This window comes from Cervus elaphus, chromosome 5 (genome assembly GCF_910594005.1).
Source record: "Cervus elaphus chromosome 5, mCerEla1.1, whole genome shotgun sequence".
NCBI lineage: Eukaryota > Metazoa > Chordata > Mammalia > Artiodactyla > Cervidae > Cervus > Cervus elaphus.
This window is the reverse complement of record NC_057819.1, coordinates 87727012-87737637: the sequence shown is the minus strand read 5'-3', so window position 1 is coordinate 87737637 and position 10626 is coordinate 87727012. Positions and strand designations below refer to the sequence as shown.

Below are 10626 nucleotides of genomic sequence, written 5' to 3'. Positions count from 1 at the left end.
ATCACAAGGCTGGTAAAACTGTGGACCCCACAGGCAGGCTGAATAAGTGGCAAGTGGTCAGCCCACGATTTGATGTGCAACTCAAAGAGCTAGAAAAATGACAGAATAACCTTCTCCCATCTTGTCGGTTTGGTTTCATTGTTCTGACAATCTCAGCTGACATCATGGACCATGAAGAAACAAGATGAAAACACACAGGAGGGAAAATCCTTGGATTCTTTTTCTAGGGATGTACTACGTGCATGCAAATAAAATGCCTCAATGGTTAAAAAAAAAAAAAAAGATACAAATGCAGGTCTTCCTAATGAAATAAAGAAAGCAGATGATTTTAAAAAATTCTTTAAAAATCAAAGTATAGTTTATTTACAATATTTTCTTAGTTACACGTGTTCAACATAGTAATTTATTTTTTTTACAAATTATGTTCCATTTGGTATTACAAAATAATGCCTATATTTCTCTGTGTTGTATAATATATACTTGTTGCTTATTTATGTCATACACAGTAGTTTGCACCTCTTAATCCCATGCCCCTTCCCCTCTCTCTCCCCACTAGTAACCACTAGTTTGTTCTCTGTATTCGTTTCTGTTTTGTTATACACTTGTTTGGTTTATTTCTTAGATTCTACATATATTTGATGAATATTTTGGACAGCAAGGAGATCAAACCAGTCAATCCTAAAGGAAATCAACCCTGAATATTCATTGGAAGGACAGATGCTGTAGCTGAAGCTCCAATACTTTGGCCACCTGATGTGAAGAGCCAACTCATTGGAGAAGACCCTGATGCTGGGAAAGACTGAAGGCAGGAGGAGAAGGGGACGACAGAAGACGAGATAGTTGGATGGCATCACCGACTCAATGGTCATGAGTTTGAGCAAACTCCAGAAGATTGTGAAGGACAGGGAAACCTGGTGTACTGCAGTCCATTCATGTTGGTGCAAGTGGCAGAATTTCATTCTTCTTTTATGGCTGAGGAGTATTCCATTGTGTATATATGTACCACATCTTCTTTACTCATTCATCTATTGATGGACACGTAGGTTGTTTCCATATCTCGGCTGTTACAAATAATGCTGCTATGAACATTGGGATGCATGTATCTTTTCGAATTAGTGTTTTTGTTTTCTTTGGATATAAACCCAGGAGTGGAACTGCTGAGTCATACAACAATACATACATACAGTTTTTTTGAGACGCTACCATTCTGTTTTCCATAACGGCTGCACTAGTTTACAGTCCCACCAACAATGCACAAGGGTTCCCTTTTCTCCACATCCTCGTCAAAATTTGTTATTTGTACTATACTTTTGATGATAGCGTCCCTGGTGGCTCAGATGGTAAAGCTGGAATGCGGGAGACCCGGGCTCGACCCCTGGGTTGGAAAGATCCCCTGGAGAAGGAAATGGCAACCCACTCCAGTACTCTTGCCTGGAAAATTCCATGGACTGAGAAGCCTGGTAGGCTACAGTCCATGGGGTCGCAAAGAGTCGGACATGACTGAGCAACTTTATTTACTTACTTTGACGATAGCTATTCTGACAGGTGTGAGGTGATATCACATTGTGGCTTTAATTTGCATTTCTATAATGATTCCATAATGATTAGTGGGGCTTCCAAGGTGGCACTAGTGGTAAAGAACCCGCCTGCCAATGTAGGAGACGTAAGAGATACAGGTTCGATCCCTGGGTTAGGAAGATCCTCTGGAGGAAGGCATGGCAACCCACTCCAGTATTCTTGCCTGGAGAATCCCATGGACAGAGGGGCCTGGCGGGCTACAGTCCATGGGGTAGCAAAGAGTCAGACTCGGCTGAAGTGACTGAGCCCACATGCAGTGATTAGTGATGCTGAGTATCTGTTCACGTGCCTAATAGCCATTTCTACGTCTTCTTTGGGAAAATGTCTACTCAGGTCTTCTGCCCTGAAATTAATGTTTACATCTCTTTGGTCTCCTTAAACCTGGAAGAAACAGAGAAAAGCATAGAGTTCATCTGGATACTTTTTAGGTACCTATGACGTATCAAGCTGTACAACAAGCAACTAGACACAATAAAAATATTTTGAGCTCAGATAAAAATTACAGCCCATTAAAATGTAATCAAATGAGTGTATTGGTTATCTACTAAAATTTTAAGTTTTATTCTGAAATACTGCTATTAGTGCACAAAACTGGTATGCAGTAATGAGTAGCATGTGGCAAACCAACATTTCCACTAAGAACAGTTAGAAAAGGCTGTTATCATACATAAAACATCTATCTGAAGGCAATTTAAAGCTGAGGCAACCAGCTCTGCTTTGCTTTAGACAAATTAGAGATTTGCAAATACAAATCAGAGATAAACAAAACTGTCAAAACTCTCCTTGAGTAGCTAAGTCTCTAACTGGATTAAGATAATCATATGTTACTCTGTTGGCCTTGCAAAGAAGAGCATGAATCTTCTTGCGAGGAAGACAGTATCATCTAGATCCTCTATACCTTTTTTCATACAGTGTCTAGGATTTAACTGAAAATTACCTGGTATGCCAAAATATAGGACTGTATGGTAAAGACCAAGAAGGAAAAAACCATACAACAGAAACAGACCAAAGTTAACCCAAATAATGGAATTATCAGACAAGCTATTATTTCTGTGCATAAGAAAAAGAGGAAAAGAGGGAGAAAAAAATCATCAAAGAATTGACAGACTCCAGTAGGAATTCTAGAATTGAATTGAAATTAGACATTAACAGATAGGTTTAACAGGAAATTAGACAGCAAAAGAGAAAATTAGTGAACTAGAAGGCTGATAAAATCAATATTTAGATTTAAGCATATATATGGCAACCCACTCCAGTATTCTTGCTTGGAGAATCCCATGGATGGAGGAGTCTGGTTGGCTACAGTCCACGGGGTCGCAAAAAGTTGGACACGACTGAGTGACTTCACTTTCACTTTCACTTTCAGAGAAAAAGAAGAGTGAAAATTCAGTTTAAAAAATAGCCATATGGCACACAACAAAAACATCAAATGTATACACAACATGGAGAGATGCGAGAAAGAATAAGAGTAATATTTTCTTTAAGAGATAACTTTTGAAAAATTCCAAAGCTGACAAGACAGAAAAAGCTGTGAATTGACATTCTGTGAATCCCAAGCAGGATGAATAGAAACAAAAATATACATAGGCACAGCATATCAAACTGTTAAACATCAAAGACAAAGGAAAAAATATTAAGATGAAGAAAAAAGTACACATCACTTTCACAGTAGTAACAGAAAATATTCTGTTGACTGTTTAAAGTTTTCATTTTATGTTGGACCATAGTTGATTAACAATGCTGTGTTAGTTTCAGGAGTACAGCAAAATGATTCAGTTATACATGTACCTTCTTTTTATTCTATTGACTTTTTACAATTTAGATATAATTGGCATATAACATTATATTAGCGACTGGTATACAACACAGTGATTAGATATTTCTGTATATTGCAAAGTGATCACCACTGGACAGTAAGTCTAGTTGATATCCATCACCATACATTATTACAACATTTTTTTCCTTGTGAAAACTTTTAATATTTATTCTCTTAACAACCTTCAAATATACAGTAGAGTATTACCATAGTTGGGCTTCTCTGGTAGCTCTGCTGGTAAAGAATCCACCTGCAATGCAGGACACCCTGGCTCGACTTCTGAGTCGGGAAGATCCAGGAATCTGAAGGAGAAGGGATAGGCTATCCACTTCAGTATTCTTGGGCTGTCCTGGTCACTCAACCGGTAAAGAATCCACCTGCAGTGTGGGAGACCTGGGTTCAATCCCTGGGTTGGGAAGATCCCCTGGAGAAGGGAACAGCTACCTACTCCAGTATTCTGACCTGGAGAATTCCATGAACTGCATAGTCCATGGGGTCACAAAGACTTGGACGTGACTGAGCAAATTTCACTTTCACTTTCATTACCATAGTCACCAGGCTGTGTATAACATCCCATGACTTATTCATTTTACAGTTGGAATTTTGTGCTTTTTAACTTACTTTATCCATTTTGCAACCCCATCCCCACCCCTAATCTTTGTATTCATGAGCTGGGAGCTTTTTTGATTGGTTGGTTTTTGTCTTCATATTCCACATATAAGTGAGATCACATAATATTTGTTTTTCTCTGTCTTATTTCACTTAACATCATGCCCTAAAAATCCACCCATATTGTCAAAAATGGCAAAATCTCCTTCTTTTTCTATGATTGAATGATGTTTCATTGTGTGTGTTTAATGGCTATACAGAATATAGGAACATAAGTTTCTTCCATATCTTGGCTATTGTAAATAATGCTGCAATAAACATAGGGGTCATGTATCTTTCAGTTAGTACTTTTTTCTTCCTTTGAATAAACACCCAGACGTGAACCTGTGGGATCATATGGTCGTTCTACTTTAAATTTTTTGAGGAACTTCCATACTACTTTCCATAGTGGTTGCACAAATTTATACTCCCACCAACAGTGCACAAGCATTCCTTTTCTTTCAATCCTCACTAAAACTTGCCATTTCTTGTCTTTTTGATGATAGCCATTCTAACAGGTGTGTGGTGATATCTCATTGTGTTTTTGATTTTCATTTCCCTAATGATTAGCGATGTTAAAGCACTTTTTCATGTACCTTTTATTGTCTGTATGTCTTCTTTAGAAAAATGTCTATTCAGATTCTGTGCCCATTTTAAAATTAGATTGTTTTATTTTGTAGTTATTGAGTTGAATGAATTCTTTATATACTTTGGATGTTAACCCCTCATCAGACACATGATGTGCAAACATATTCTCCTATTTGGTATGTTGTCTTTTAATTTTATTGATGATTTAATTTGTTTTACACAAAGTTTTAAGTTTGATGGACAGGGAGGCCTGGCGTGCTGTGGTTCATGGGGTCGCAAAGAGCTGGACACGACTGAGCGACTGAACTGAACTGAACTGAACTGCTTGTTTATTTTTGCTTTTGTTATCTGTGCTTTTGGTGTCAATTCAAAAAAACAAAATCACCAAGACAGATGCTAAGCAGCTTACCACCTATGTTTTCTTCTAGGAGTTTTATGATTTCAGATCTAACATTAAAGCTTTTAATCCATTTTGAGTTAATTTTGTATGTAAGATATGGATTAATGGAACAGGATAGAAATCCAAGAAATAAACCCAAGCACTTGTCAGTTAATCCATGATAAAGGAGGTAAGAATATACAGTGGAGAAAAGACAATTTCTTCAATAAGTGGTGCTGGGAAAACTGGACAGCTCCATTTAATAATAAAAGAATGAAATCAGAACATTCTCCATCACCATTTACAAAAATAATATCAAAATGGATTAAAGACTTAAATACAAGACTGGAAACCATAAAACTCCTAGAAGAAAACACATGCAGAATACTCTTTGAAGTAAGTTGTAGAAATATATATATTTTTGGATCTGTCTCTGAAAGCAAAGAAAATAAAAGCAAAAGTAAATAAATGGAACCTAGTGAAACTTAAAAGCTTTTGCACAGTAAAGAAAACTATTGACAAAATGAAAGACAATCTACTAAATAGGAGAAAATATTTCTAAATGATATGACTGATAAGGGGCTACTATCCAAAATATTAAAATAGCTCATACAACTTAACATCAAAAAGCTAGCAATGTGATTTTTAAATGTGCAGAAGACCTGAATAGATAATTTTCCAAAGAAAACAAACAGATGGCCAGCAGGAACATGGAAAGAGGCTCCACACTGTTAATCATCAGAGAAGCTCAGCTTAAAACCACAATGAGACATCGCCTGATACTGCCAGAGTAGCTACCATTAAAAAGAACACAAATAAAAAATGTTAGCGAGCATGTGAAAAACAGTAAGGAGCTTTCTCAAAAGACTAAAAAGAGGACTACCACATCACCCAGAAAATCCACTCCGGGGTATATATCCAAAAAATGAAAAACTAATTTGAAAAGACATATGAATCCCAATGTTCATAGCAGCATTATTTATAACTGAAGCAACCTAAGTGTCTATCAACAATGAATGGATAAAGAAGATGTGCTATATATGTACAATGGATTACTCAGCCATAAAAATGAAACCTTGCCTTTTTTCAACAACATGGATAAAATAAGTCAGACAGAAAGACAAATACTGTATGATATCACTTATATGTAGAATCTAAAATATAAAGCAAACTAGTTAAAACTAGTAACAAACTAGTAACAAAAAAGGAACAGACCCACAGATACAGTGGGGAGAAGGAAGTGGGGGAAGGGAAAAATAGAGTAGGGATTAAGAGGTACAAACTACTATGTATAAAATAAATGGGCTCCAGGGATATATTGTACAACACAAGGAATATAGCCAATATTTTATAAAAACTATAAACGAGGGATAACCTTTAAAAATTGTGAATCATATACTTACCCAACAGGGGAGATAACGTGATCACGAAGGTGGTTTTCCCAGGGCAGGGCTCATCCATTGCACTCCAGGTGTTGCACTCCTGCGATTTCCCCAAATGTGGGGAACTCGGCTGCATAATTTGTAGTAGGGAGGAGCTGTATTCATGCTTCCCCCTGGTCTTTGTAGGTTTTGAAAAACATCTGGGAATTTCCCAGTGGTTCAGCTTTTAAGAATCTGTGCTTCCACTGCAGGGGGCACAGGTTCAATCCTTGGTTCTGGAACTAAGACCCTATATGCCATGTGGTACAGCCAAAAACCAAAACAAAACAAAAAACAGAACAAAACACTGTGAATCGCTGTGTTGTATAGTAAAACTTATATAATATTGTAAATCAACTATTTACATAAATACATAAACATTTTAAAAAGAAAGTAATTATTGATAGGTTTGTATTTAGTACCATTTTGCCATTTCCTGCTGTTTTGTAGCTCATCTGTTTCTTTTTTCTTCTCTCACTCACTTGCTTTGTGATTTGATGACTTTCTGTAGTAGTATGCTTATATTCTTATCCCTTTATCTTTTGGAGTGGAAACGGAAACCCACTCCAGTATTCTTGCCTGGAGAATTCTATGGACAGGGGAGCCTGGCCAGCTACAATCCATGGGGTCGCAAAGAGTTGGACACGACTGAGTGACTATCAATTATACTTTCATATGTTTTCCTATTACAGATCTCCCTTGACTTGTGATGGTTTTATGTCCCAATAAACTCATCATAAGTTGAAAATATTTTAAGTCAAAACTGCATGTAATACAACTAACCTACTGAACATCATAGCTCAGTCCAGCCTACCTGAAATCAGCTCAGAACAGTTACATTAGCCTACAGTTGGGCAAACTCATCTAACACAAAGCTTATTTTTAAATTAAAATGTTGAATATATCATTTAATTTATTAATCACTGTACTGAAAGTGAAAAACAAAATGGTTGTATGGATACTCACCATCAAAGCAGACAGCTGAAAGCGCAGCAGGCCTGAAGAATGTTTCAAACATTGAACTAAAATCAATTGCTGGATGATATTGATGCTACAGTGACAGGATCATCAATTCTCTCTCGATGAGGCTTGAGAATAGCTGGTAGGAGGCACTGGGGCATCTACACTTGCTGATGGTTAATTAGGCACAGTATTCTTTAGGAAGGTTTCAAGCTTTGATTGTATAGTTGTTTCTTCTTTTCATCATGAATTTCCCTACAGCAAATAAGAGCATCCTGTATCTGCCTGTGAGCTCTTGAGAACCTCTTGTAATTGACATCCATTTCTTCTAATATCCATATGCCCCTGCTCACAGTAGTAAATGTCTCTGCCAGTTTCTTTGCTGTTAACTCTCTTGGTGCCTTGGTATAACTTCTTCCTCTGCCTCAACTTCGTTACCTTTTAAAAAGTTTTTATTGAATTTGTTACAATGTTGCTTCTATTTTATGTTTTGGAATTTTGGCCTTGAGGCATGTGGGATCTTAGCTGCCCGACCAGGGATAAAACCCACACCCTCTTCTTTGAAAGGCAAAGTCTTAACCGCTGGATGGCCAGGGAAGTCCCCCAACTTCTTTACTATTTTTCCCTCCAGTTTGATGAGCTCCTCCCTGGAAAGCTCTTCAGCTTTGATGCCACCAAAGCTCATGAATATCCTCTATATCAATGTCCAATTCTAGATGTTTCTCAAGCACTAGTGTTTTGTGAGGTGGCTCAGTGGTAAAGAATCTGCCTGCCAAGCAGGAGACACAGGTTCAGTCCCTGGTTCAGGAAGATCCCCTGGAGAAGGAAATGGCAACCCACTCCAGTATTCTTGCCTGGAAAATCCCATGGACAGAGGAGCCTGGCAGGCTACAGTCCATGGGGTCACAAAAGGGTCGGACACGACTTAGTGACTAGACAACAACAGAATATCTTGTTACTTAATATTTCATCAACCGCAGAATCATTTGAATATTCACATATGTCTTCATTCATTGCTGTGTGACTTTGACCCACACTACAACAATGCTCCGGATAGATTTAGCATGTGAAAATCTTTCCAAATCTCTGAGAGTGTTTGGCCAGATTCACCACTTCAAAAGCATATGCAAACCTTTGGCATAAATAGGATGCTTTGAACGTAGCTGTTGCACCTTGGTCCATTGGCTGTATGAGTACCGTTGTGTTCAGTAGCAAATGCACAGCTTTTATAGCACACTGCTGATATGATGTGGATGCCTTGGGGCATTGTCTAAGATCAGAAGGGTCTTAAATTGAATGTTTTGCCTGCCACATTGTCTTGTGTGCAGAATAAGACAGTTCAAAAACCAGTTTTCAAACAATGCTAATGTCATCCAGGCTTCCCTGTTACAGCAACAATAAATGGGAAGTATATGCTTTTTTTGAGCAGGCTCTGGGAGTTGGTGATGGACAGGGAAGCCTGACGTGCCGCAGTCCATGGGGTGGCAAAGAGTCGGACACGACTGAGCGACTGGACTGAACTGAACCTATATGTTTTCTCATATTCCTACATGCTCTAGGGTTTTCCAAGTGGTAGGTTAAGAAAGGCTTTAACTTGAACCTTACAACATCTCTATCCCAAAGCAGCATTATATCGTCTTCGAAAGCCTTGAATCCTGGCATTGTCTTGGACTTTTGATGAATGTACGTATGCTCTGGCATATGTTTTCAGAACAAGCTGATTTCATCAACATTACATATGTGTTCTCATTGACAATTATTCTACGCAGCTCTTCCTTAAATGCTTTGGCACTTCCTTAAACACTTTGGTATCAGCAACCTGCTGCCTCACCACCGACCTTCACATTATGAAAATAACAACGCCTCTTAAAACACTGGACATTTACTCACTATAAACATTCACGTATGTGTAAGATCGTCAGCATACTCTTTAAGCGTATGTAAAAAACTTGCCTCAGTAGACTACGTGGAGTGCGCCTCTGTATCTGGTCTTCCATTCTAGTGTCGAGAAATTTTCCCATATCATCGATTAGCCCAGGTAATTTCTTCGCAAAGACAGTGGATTTAACCAATGCTGACAATTTCACTGCATCACCGATTCGCTTATCCTTTAAGACGGTCGAGATCATCAATTGTGAAAGTCCTAATTCACATGCGATGGCCATTACTGACTTGCCACTTTCACGCAGGGAAATTATCTTGAGTGTCATCTCAAGAGTAATTGCTTTCCTCTTCTCCACATCAGAAGCAGGAAGCGACACAGTACACTATAGAGTGTTGATTGTTTACCCTCATGATCGCATGGCTGACTGGGAGTTGTGGCTCACTGCCAGTGCCCGGCATCATACGAAAATATTGTATCACATACAGCTAGCTCAGGGAAAGATCAAAATTCAAAATTCGAAGTATAGTTTCTATGGAATGTGATGCGCTTCTGTACCATCGTAAAGTCAAGAAATCCTAAGTCGAACCATTCTAAGACAGAGACCATCTGTGCTAATTAATTAGCACCCTTTCATTTCAGCTTAAGTCCCTGTCACATTTCTTGCAGCACCAGTCTAGTGGTGATGAACTTCTTTAGCTTTTGTTTGTCTGGACGACTATATCATCTTCAATTCCGCATGTTAAACTGACTATTCCGCTGAGTTCTTAAGGATGCCAGCTGAGTAATTAGAAACGTCATAACTTCTCCTAGAGAACAGTGTAAAAGTAGTCCAAGAAGATTCAGAGAATTTTGCAGGGAGGGGAAACAAATTTTGGATTCTTCTTCATTTCCTTATAAAGATTGTAAACATCATAATTATAATCTTTTCTAAGTTATAAAGGTTTTCTGGGTACGTCTTGGAAATTTCCATTGCTGTTGTTAAAAATAAAAGTATTGAAATTTTTTGCAACTTAAAAGTGGAAGAAAACTTATCCATGAACTATGCACAGAGTAATTAACAAATTAATTTTCCTAATAACTTTTAAAGGGGCTTCCCAGAGGGCTGGGTGGTAAAGAATCTGCCTGCCAAGCAGGAGATGCAAGTTTGATCCCTGAGTTGGAAAGATCCCCTGGAGAAGGAAATGGCAACCCCACTCCAGTATTCCTGCCTGGGAAATCCCACGGACAGAGGAGCCTGGTGGGCTACAGTTCATGAGGTTGCAAAAGTGTGGGGTACAATTTAGAGACTAAATAACAACAAAAAGTCTTGAGTAACACCTATGAAAACCATTTAGAAAGAAACAAATTGAAA

At 38.2% G+C, this 10626-nt stretch overlaps 1 long non-coding RNA gene and 1 other non-coding gene across 2 annotated transcripts; one reads left to right on the top strand and one right to left on the bottom strand.

The window, feature by feature from the left end:
- Positions 1 to 3709: 3709 nt before the first annotated feature.
- On the bottom strand, positions 3710 to 10462 carry LOC122694377. Its single transcript, XR_006341177.1, has 3 exons — positions 7397 to 10462; positions 6413 to 6680; positions 3710 to 3771 (listed from the first exon to the last, which is right to left on the bottom strand). It is a non-coding gene; the product is annotated as an uncharacterized LOC122694377 (long non-coding RNA).
- LOC122695924 lies at positions 6405 to 6567 on the top strand. Its single transcript, XR_006341654.1, has one exon. It is a non-coding gene; the product is annotated as a U1 spliceosomal RNA (small nuclear RNA).
- Positions 10463 to 10626: the final 164 nt, after the last annotated feature.